This window comes from Thamnophis sirtalis, unplaced genomic scaffold (assembly GCF_051295495.1).
Source record: "Thamnophis sirtalis isolate CommonGarterSnake01/CBP01778 unplaced genomic scaffold, rThaSir2_p1.2 scaffold_4, whole genome shotgun sequence".
Lineage (NCBI taxonomy): Eukaryota > Metazoa > Chordata > Lepidosauria > Squamata > Natricidae > Thamnophis > Thamnophis sirtalis.
The window spans coordinates 70,936,074-70,946,479 of NW_028261384.1; the positions used below are offsets into that span (position 1 = coordinate 70,936,074).

Consider the following 10,406-nt stretch of genomic DNA (forward strand, 5'->3'; position numbering starts at 1 on the left):
TAAAATTTGTAGTGACTTTGAAAAAACCCCAAATCTCATTTAAGTTAAAACACAGATGTCCCTTTCAGGCTTTTAGATAATTTGAAGACAAGACTCCTTAAATAACAATCATTGCTTTTTGAACCATTTGATATATAACTTACAGAATACGTACCATTTAACAAATCACCCAACAAAATCAAAAGAAGTCATTTTTTTGTAAAAGAACTAACCCAGCAAATAGTATTTTCCCCCTAACTAGCTGTTGTAATGTTGTCCCCTACTCTGGAAACTAATAAAATATCCTGCTATTCTCTATGGAAGCATGATCAATCTAAACATTTTCTGTGCTTCCTGGAAGTAAACAATAATAGATAACTTATGTATGGTTGCAAAGAAAACAACAATGTCAAGAAAGTCAAGATGTTGCAATATAGTAACCTCATCAGTAATATTTTGGAAGCATTGTAATAATAAGAAAATCCAAGAACCTTCCAAGTATAATTTAACTAGAGGTTTCAAAAGTCCTCAAATGGTGCAAACCTTGTTCTTATAATACTGAAGATATCTAATTGTTTTTCCATTGTTCTGTTTTTGTGCTTCAATGTCTTGTTTTACCATTTAACCTCCTTAACCTGAATGACCTCGTGGGATCCCTGCTCCAGAGACTGTTGGGTGTGAGTCCCTTCTGGTGAAGCTGGATCTTGAGGGTCAAGTGGCCTTGTTGTTAACGTACCTACCTCCCAGCTGCGTTACAACAGCCCTGCCTTCACTCCTGGAGTCAGTAGCCGGATTGGTGGTTGAGTTCCCCAGACTTATAGTACTGGGGGACTTTAACCTGCCATCTCTCGGTGAACGCTCTGATGGGGCGCAGGAGTTCATGGCTTCCATGACAGCCATGGACTTGACTCAGGTAATTCAAGGTCCGACTCATACAGCGGGACACACTCTTGACCTTGTATTTCTCTCGGGGCAGTGGAGATGTGATCTGGAACTGAAGGACATAAAGACCTTGCCCTTATCATGGTCAGATCACTTCCTACTGAGTCTTGATTTTCTGAAACTACTCCCCCACTGCAGGGAGGTGGAACCGATTAAATGGTTCCACCCCAGGCGCCTGATGGATCCTTTGAGATTTCAGACGGAGCTTGGGGAGATACCTGACTCCCTTGCCCACAGTCCGACGGAGTCCTTGGTCGCTGCTTGGAACAGAGAGGCGGCTGGGGCTCTTGATCGGATTGTGCCTTTGCGGCCTCTCCGTGGTAGTAGATCCAGGAGGGCCCTTTGATTTACCAAGGAACTCCGGGAGATGAAGCGCCAAAAGAGACGCCTAGAGCGATGCCAGTAAATCCAAATCTGACCGAATACAATTAAGAGCCTTTATTAGGACTTATCTAGTGGCGATTCGGGCGGCAAAATGTATGCATTTCTCCGCTCTCATTGCATCCTCAGAATCACGCCCGGCCACCCTGTTTAGGATAACCTGCTTCCTCCTAAAAGGGAGGGATGCGGGTGAACCCTTGCAGGGAAGAGCCAAGGAATTTGTTCAGTTTCTGTCGGACGAAGTCGCTCAGATTCGGACGGACCTGGACTCCACTTGGACAGTACCTGCAGAAATGCCGAGAGTGGGCCTTTAATCGGATTTCTTGGAGTGAGTTCCAGCTTGTCACTCCTGAGGAAGTGGACAAGGCCATGGGCGCTGTGAGTTCCTCCACATGGTTACTGGACCCGTGTCCCTCCTGGCTGGTTTCGACCAGCAGAGAGGTTACACGAGGCTGGCTCCAGAGGATTGTTAATACCTCTCTACAGGAGGGATCTTTCCCGCTGCCCTTAAAGGACGCGGTGGTAAGACCCCTCCTTAAGAAGCCTTCTCTGGATCCAGCTATTCTTAAAAATTACCGTCTAGTCTCCAACCTCCCTTTTGTAGGGAAGGTTGTTGAGAAGGTGGTGGCCTTTCAGCTCCGACGGACCTTGGATGAAGCAGATTATCTAGATCCCTTTCAGTCGAATTTCAGGCCTGGTTACTCCACCGAAACTGCTTTGGTTGCGCTGACCGATGATCTCTGGCGGGCCAGGGGTAGAGGATATTCCTCTATCCTGGTGCTTCTTTACCTCTCAGCGTCCTTCGATACCATCGACCATGGTATCCTTCTGCAACGATTGGGAGAGGTGGGAATGGGAGGCACCGTTCTACGGTGGTTCTCCTCTTACTTCTCGGATAGGTCGCAGTCGGTTTTGGTTGGAGGACAAAGGTCGACCCCTAGGCCCCTAAAATATGGGATGCCTCAGGGCTCGGTCCTGTCCCCCCTCCTATTTAACATCTACATGAAGCCGCTGGGTGAGATCATTCGTCTGCATGGGATCAAATATCATCAATATGTGGACGATACCCAGTTGCATCTGTCTGCCCCATGCCAACTCAGCGAAGCGGTAGAAGTGATGTGCCAGTGCCTGGAGGCTGTCAGGGTCTGGATGGGAGTAAACTGGCACTCAATCCAGACAAGACCGAGTGGCTATTGATGTTGCCCCCCAAGAACGGACCAGATATTCCATCTCTTTGCCTGGGGGGCGAAATTCTTCACCCCTCAGAGAGGGTCCACAACTTGGGTGTCCTCCTGGATTCTCAGCTGACATTAGAATACCACCTGTCGGCTGTGACCAGGTTTGCCTGGTGCACCAGTTGCGACCCTACCTGGACCGGGAGGCACTTCAAATGGTCACTCATGCTCTCATCACCTCTAGGCTTGATTACTGTAATGTGCTTTACTTGGGGCTGCCCCTGAAGAGTGTTCGGAGACTACAATTGGTCCAGAATGTGGCTGCGCGAGCGATATCGGGTGTACCTAGGTACACCCATGTTATACCTATCCTCTGCGAGCTGCACTGGCTTCCCATCGGTCTCCGAACGCGCTTCAAGGTGCTGGTCGTTACCTTTAAAGCCCTACATGGCTTGGGACCTGGATATCTGCGGGACCGTCTCCTGCCACATACCTCCCAACGACCTATAAGATCTCACAGGCTGGCCTCCTCCAGGTACCGTCGACCGGGCAATGCCGGTTGGCGGGGGAGATCTTTCTCTGTAGCTGCCCCGGCCCTGTGGAATGATCTACACGCAGAGATCCGGATCCTTCCCACTCTCTCGGCCTTCTGTAAAGCCACTAAAACCTGGCTGTTCCGGCAGGCCTGGGGCTGCTGACCCCAAAATACGGTCCAGCCCCACTTATAACGGAGTGTATGGTGTGTTTTTTTAAATCTATCTTTTCTTTCCTTCTATTCTTTTTTAATTTATTTTGTATTGTAAGCCGCCCAGAGTTCTACGGGATTGGGCGGCATATAAATGTTACTAAACTTTAAACTTTATTATCTGAATTTTCTTCAGATTATGAGAGCTATTTGAATGTTTGCATAGTACCTATCAGAGGTGGGTTGCTGCTGGTTCGGCCTGGATTCGTCAAACCGGTAGCAGCAGTGGAAGCAGGCTCTGCACTTCTGCACAGAAGTGTTGCACGTGCATGGTTCCTGAGCTAGGAGGAAGTGGCTGGTTCCCCCTGCCCTCCGGATCACCAGCAACAGTGTGGCTCTCCAGGAGCTGGGCAACAACATGAGGACAAAGCACTTTTTGGCTCTGGTTGGCCGGTTAGAAGAAAGAGCCGTTGTCACTGCCATCTTTGCACATGTGCATCCCTTGAATTTGCAAGTCCAAGGCATGCACATCCATGAAGATGGCAGCAGCTTTCTGCTCCCACATGCTGCCATGCTCCCGGGAATCGCCCACTTAACTAGGCAGGGGCTCAGAATCAAACCAGGCAGAGCGCCACTTGCACACCACAAGACGGCTGCAGGAAACTATCAGAGGGAAGGAAGCTTCAATGATGCCTGCTGGAGAACCACTGTGAGGGCCGGTTGAGGCGTCCCATCCAGAAGTTGCGGGAGTCGCATCTTCCCATTGTGGCACATTGGGGCTGGAGCACCTTCATGCCCTGTCTGGCTTTCAGAAGAGTGGGCCGAAGGGCTCTGTTTGGATGGTTGGCACCCAGCAGGTCCCAATCAAGGAGGCAGGGACATTCTGGTTTGCACTTGGGAGCGAGGGCACTTTAGGCTTGTGGCTTTCTCAGTGCCGCTGTGCCCCTTTCCAAGGCCTGTCCAGGCAGCTGGCCCAGAAGCGGTGCCACAGGTGGGACAGGGAGGAACTATCGGACTGGGCAGGAGGCGGATGCTATGGGGCGCCCATTGGCTGGCAGATATAAATAGCCAGCCTGGGATGACTCGGCCAGCTCAGCCAGCCCATCCCGACCTTGAGTGCCACCACTGTTGCTGCTTCCTTTGGATCCCTGCCAGTCTCTGGCCATGCGCCGTAGTGCACTTTAGCTACTCAATGGAGCTGGACAACTTCTATGAGGCAGATGCACCCCCCCCCCCGATGCCCAGCGCCTTTCATTCACATTTGCAGTTGGAAAAGAAATTCCAACTTCAGCCTCCTGGCTTTGGATGAAGGTGGGAGGGAGGTTGAGAAGCAGGTTGAATGAGGGTGGGTGGTGGCTCTTCCTCAGCATGTGTTCAAAGGCCTTTTGAAAGTGAAAAACAGAGGGGAGTGGGCAGGGCGCCCCATGCACGTATTTGGAGGCTTTTGCTTCCCCTCTATTAAAGCCAGCACCTTGGGAAAGAGAAGAGGGGAAAGTCTCAAGTCCTGCAGGGGCTGCAAGGAGAATGGTAAGCTCATGAAGGAGAGAGAAAGAAGAAAAAAGCATGACCGCAACAAGAAGGGGGGGAAAGAGGAAAGGGCAGTTGTCCTCAATCTTGCACCGCATGCATGCATACACACATGAGAGAGAGAGAGGGGGGCGAGAAAGAGGAAGGGGCAGTTGTCCTCTATCAACCTTGTACCACACTTGTGCGCATGCATACACAGACACATGAGAGAGGGAGGGGGAGAAAGAGGAAGGGTCAGTTGTCCTCTTATCAGGCTTGCTTATGAGGAAGGAGAAGCTGCTCCTCTCCCCCAAATCAGCTGGCCTGTCTCTTTAAATCACACCTGTTTGTCACTCAATTGGGTGGAGGGACGCAGAACAACCTCTGCTGGAAAAGCTATCAAGATGCCTCTGTTCTCCTTCTTAGTACCTTATTCCCCCCCAATCCTTTCCCAATTGCGTTGTCCTACTCGAGCCCTTGAGACAAAGAGGCACAATTTAAAGATACAGGTGCAGAAGGGGGAAAAAGGAAGAGTGGGAAACAGAGAGAGGGGGGAGAGGGAAAGAGAGAGAAAGAGATAAGAAGTGGGAAGAGAGAAGGAGGGAGGAAGGGAGGGAAAGAAAGAGTGGGGAAGAGAAAGATAGGAGAGGAGGGAGGGAGGGAAAGAGAAAAAGAAGAAGGGGAGAAGAGAGAAGGAGGAAGGGAGGGAGGGAAAGACAAAGAGGGAGGAAGGGGAAAAGAGAAAGGGGGGAGGGAGGGAAAGAGAAAGAGGGGGGACAGAAAGAGAAAGGGAGAGAGGGAGAGTGGGAAAGTGAGAGAAAGAGAGAGGGAGAAGAGAAACGGGGGAAGAGAGAGGGAGGGAAAGAGAGAAAGAAATGATAGAATACAATAGAATAACAGAGTTCGAAGGGACCTTGGAGATCTTCTAGTCCAACCTCCTGCCTGGATAGGAAACCCTATACCAGTGATTGTGAACCTTTTTGGCACTGAGTGCCCAGACTGGAAATGCATGCTCACTGGTGTGCCAGAAACCCGAAGACCAACTGGCTGGCACCCTCATGACTATTTTTTTGGTGTTTTGGGGGGTGTTTTCAGGCCTTTTTGGGGGCTGTTTGTAGGCCATTTTTGGGCAAAAAACCCCATGCTTTTTGTGCCAAAGAAAATGTCCATAAATGTCTGAAAACTGGCCTGAAAATGACCCCAAAGCCAGCCTGAAAATGGCCTGGAAAATGGCCCAGAAATGGCCCTGAAAATGGCTTGTTTTTCAGCTATTTTTCAAACCATTTTCAGGTCATTTTCCAATGCTCCCGCACCCGCAAAGACCAGCGGAAACCCGAGGAGCAGCTGGGGATTGTGCGTGTGCCCACAGAGTGGGCTCTGCATGCCACCTCTGTCACACATGCCATAGGTTCGCCATCATGGCCCTATGCCATTTCAGACAAATGGTTATCCAACGTCATCTTAAAAACTCCCAGTATTGGAGCATTCACAACTTCTGGAGGCAAGTTGTTCCACTGATTAATTGTTCTGTCAGGAAATTTGTCCTTAGTTTTAAGTTGCTTCGCTCCTTGATAATTTTCCACCCATTGCTTCTTGTTCTACCCTCAGGTGCTGTGGCAATCCCTGAGATATTGGAACACTGCTATCATGTCTCCCCTAGTCCTTCTTTTCATTAAACTAGACATACCCAGTTCCTGCCACTGTTCTTCATATGTTTTAGCCTGATATTTTTATATTACAAAAGTTTTTCTTTTTTATTGTTGCTAAACCTAATATTTCAAACACAGAAAAAAGGGGGCATAAAAGTGCATTTATCACATTTTTCTGAACTCTGCCTTGTTTATCATGATTTTAGGTAATAAAACTTCATTATTCAGGTTAAATTTCCGTTTTCTCACTTTGCGATAAATAAGTGGATTTGGGGTTGTAGTTTGTGTATTTGGTGCCAAAAAGGTTGCTACCACTGATCTAGTCCAACCCCCTGCTCCAGCAGAAGATCCTTACAGAATCATAGAATAGCAGGGTTAGCAGGTACCTTGGAGGCCATCTAGTCCAACCCCCTGCTCCAGGAGGAAACCTTATATTTGTCTGGATTATTTTGGTGCCTCTAACAGAGAGGAAAACTGCCAGAAAGGAGAAGGAGTTTACCAGGACAAGACTGCCATGCAGAGGAAGGCACAGGTAGTCTTTGACTTATGACCACAATTGAGGTCAACATTTTGGTTGCTAAGCAAGAGTGTTGTTAAGTGAGTTTCACGACATTTTACTCAATCCATTACATCTCCTGGCTTTAACAGTCGTGTAGGCTAGGGAAGAACATCTGAAGGCATATGCAATGTTCTAATGTACAGAAGTTACAGTAAAATGTGTGGCAGAAAGTGGACTCTGGGTGTGTAATGCAGTAAGTGAGATTGAATGTGTATAGTGTTAGAAGTGCTCTGTGTGTGTGTGTGTGTGTGTGTACATATACATAGAGTATATATATAGTAGATATATATAGTAGATGTGCAAGATGGAATATGGCGGCCAAGCGTTACTGCTTAGGCATTCGAAAGAATAAACGGACAAAAACGCAAGGGTCTGAGACTCTAGTTATCGCAATAGAAGACCTGGGCAGGAGATCAACCATCCGACATCATAGAGAAGTGATTACCTGGGGGGGGGGTCACTCCCGGTCGGCCCCTGGATGGCGACTTCGGCCTCGGTGTTCCTGCACCAGCTGGCGGTTGCGGCAGCGATGGCGGCGGCGGCGCTGTGCGAATGACAATGATGGCGGCAGCATTGCGAGGGTGGTGAGGGCAGCGAGCGTCTTCATTTTCGCTGTCGGCTTTTGCTGCCGGGGGGAGGTGCCGGACTGGTCCTGGACTGCACCGGCGAGGCGGTTTATACCTCGCCCGAAGAAGGGAGCGGTGAGTGTTGGGACAATGGCTATCGGGACTGGGTGGCTGGTTCTTTGCTGCCACCGTAGTTCTCCTAGATTCCCCCCTCCCTCCTCTCAGACTTCTCTTGGCCTTGCTGTTGCTGCTGCAAGGCTTTATGCCATCTATTTCTTCGTTTGGTGTGCGGCAACCGGCACGCCTAATATCATCTACTGCTTCCTTAGAGGTGCCCGTTTTGACAGCCCCATCTTTTCGACCGCCCTACCCCCAGCGCTGAAAATTTGGATGGGCAGTGCACCTGGAGGTTGGAACTTTCCCCCCAGCGGCCGCCATTTTCGGCCCTGACTTATTTCACCTTCTCCTCTGGTATGCCTCTCGAAAAACATCATCAGTTTAATGATTATAAAGACTGTATTGTGTGCTGGCAACTTTATAGACTGTTGTGTCGCGCACATACGATGAGAGGAAGCGACGAGAAGTGGGGGGGATGCAGCCGTGACTTTAACCACCTTCTTTAACTGGCGTTTACATTCCCCCCCCTGAAACCGTTCTGGCCACTCTCAGACTCTGGACCTCCTGCCCCCCCTTGCACTTTATGCTTTCTGGACCCGCGAGGGAGGAGTGAGACTGAGAATTCCCCCTCCCATATCAACACCAGCTCTGGTTCCGAACTGCACAAATCTGCTTGGGCGGAAATTGAGAACTGCACAATTTTTACTGGGATGAAGTATGCATGGTGTGAACGATGATGAATGAGCCCACTTTTAATTTTAAATTAATTAAGTTTATATTACCATGTTTTGTAACTTTGTAATGTTTTAAATGATTACAGTGGGGTATGAATGAGAGAATGGTTGTGTAGTATACATGAGAGGGCTGGGAACACAGCCTGGTGCTCCCTCCACTGAGTGCATAAGCAGAAGTGGCAGGGTGCCCAGGCCTACCTCTGGCCCTAGAATGATTTGGCCTGCTGAGAAAAACGGGGGCCATGGGAGGGAGAGGGGGGTCTACGGGGATGGGAGCGGGTCGGAGCATCCCGATCATGGTTGGGAAGGGCAGGTATGATGGGGGCTACAGGGCTAGCCATTACTGGGGAAGGAGGGCTCACTACGTTACAGCGATCCCTTGTTCCGGCCCTGTAAGCTCAACTCCAGGACCTGGTGACAAGAGAAGCCAGGGCCGTGGCCTCAGGTTGCTGTTGCTAAATGCCAGGTCTGTGATCCATAAAGCTCCCCTCATCCGGGACTTAATACTTGATGGGGGGGGGCGGACCTAGCATGTATTACAGAAACCTGGCTGGGACATGAGGGAGGAGTCCCCCTCTCAGAAATGTGCCCAGAAGGGTTTCAGGTGCTCCATCAACCTCGATACCAGTAAAGGGGTGGGGGAGTGGCAGTTATTATCCGAAGGTCACTAGTTCCTCGCAGGATCCCTGCTCCAGAGACTGTGGGGTATGAGTCTCTGCTCTTGAAGTTAGACCTAGGGGTTCAAGTGGGCTTGTTTTTGATGTACCTACCTCCCAGCTGCGTCTCAACAGCCCTGCCTGCCCTCCTAGAGTCAGTAGCCGGGTTGGCAGTTGAGTTCCCCAGACTAATAGTACTGGGGGACTTCAACTTGCCATCACTGGGCAAACGCTCTGATGGAGTGCAGGAGTTCATGGCTTCCATGACAACCTTGACCCAGATAATTCAGGGTCCGACTCATAAAGCAGGACACACACTCGACCTTGTGTTTCTCTCGGAGCAGTGGAGATGTGATCTGGAACTAAGGGGACTAGAGACCTTACCCTTGTCATGGTCAGATCACTTCCTGCTGAGGCTTGACTTTCGGAAGCTACCCCCCCTCCGCAGGGAGGTGGAGCTGATTAAATGGTTCTGCCCCAGGCACCTGATGGACCCACTGAGGTTTCAGACGGAGCTTGGGGAGATACCCGACTCTCTTGCCCACACTCCGACAGATGCCTTGGTCGCCAGTTGGAATGCAATGGCGACTGGGGCTCTGGATCGGATTGCGCCTTTGCAGCCTCTCCACGGCAGTGGATCCAGGAGGGCACCTTGGTTCACCGAGGAACTCCTGGAGATGAAGCGCCAAAAGAGATGCCTAGAGCGATGTTGGAGGGCTAGCAACTCCGAATCTGACTGAACACTACTAAGAGCCTTTATTAGGACTTATTTAGTGGAGATATGGGTGGCAAAATGTGCAAAAAAATTTCCGCTCTTATTGCATCCGCAGAATCTCGCCCAGCCGCCCTGTTTAGGATAACCCGTTCCCTCCTAAAAGGGGAGGATGCAGGGGAACCCTTACAGGGACGGGCTGAGGAGTTTGTTCAGTTTCTGTCAGACAAAATCACTCAGATTCGGACAGACCTAGACTCCAGTTGGACAGTACCAATGAGGTACCAAGGGAAGGTCTTGCTCAGATTTCCTGGAATGAGTTCCAGCTTGTCACCCCTGAGGAAGTGGACAAGGCCATGGGAGCGATGAGTGCCTCCACCTGTTTGCTGGATCCATGCCCCTCCTGGCTGGTTTCGACCAGCAGGGAGGTAACACAAGGCTGGCTCCAGAGGATTACTAACTCGTCTCTGCAGGAGGGATCTTTTCCGCCATCCTTGAAGGAAGCGGTGGTAAGACCCCTCCTTAAGAAGCCTTCTCTGGACCCAGCTATTCTCAACAACTATCATCCGGTCTCCAACCTCCCTTTTTTAGGGAAGGTTGTTGAGAAGGTGGTGGCCTTACAACTCCGACGGACCTTGGACGAAGCAGATTATCTAGATCCCTTTCACTCTGGATTCAGGCCTGGTTACTCCACCAAAACCGTTTTGGTTGCGCTGATCGATGATCTCTGGCAAGCCAGGGATGG

General features: G+C 50.1%; 1 pseudogene; it reads left to right on the top strand.

Annotated features, from left to right (window-relative positions):
- The first annotated feature begins 8,589 nt into the window (after positions 1-8,589).
- LOC148045907 (uncharacterized) lies at positions 8,590-9,689 on the top strand (annotated as a pseudogene).
- Positions 9,690-10,406: the final 717 nt, after the last annotated feature.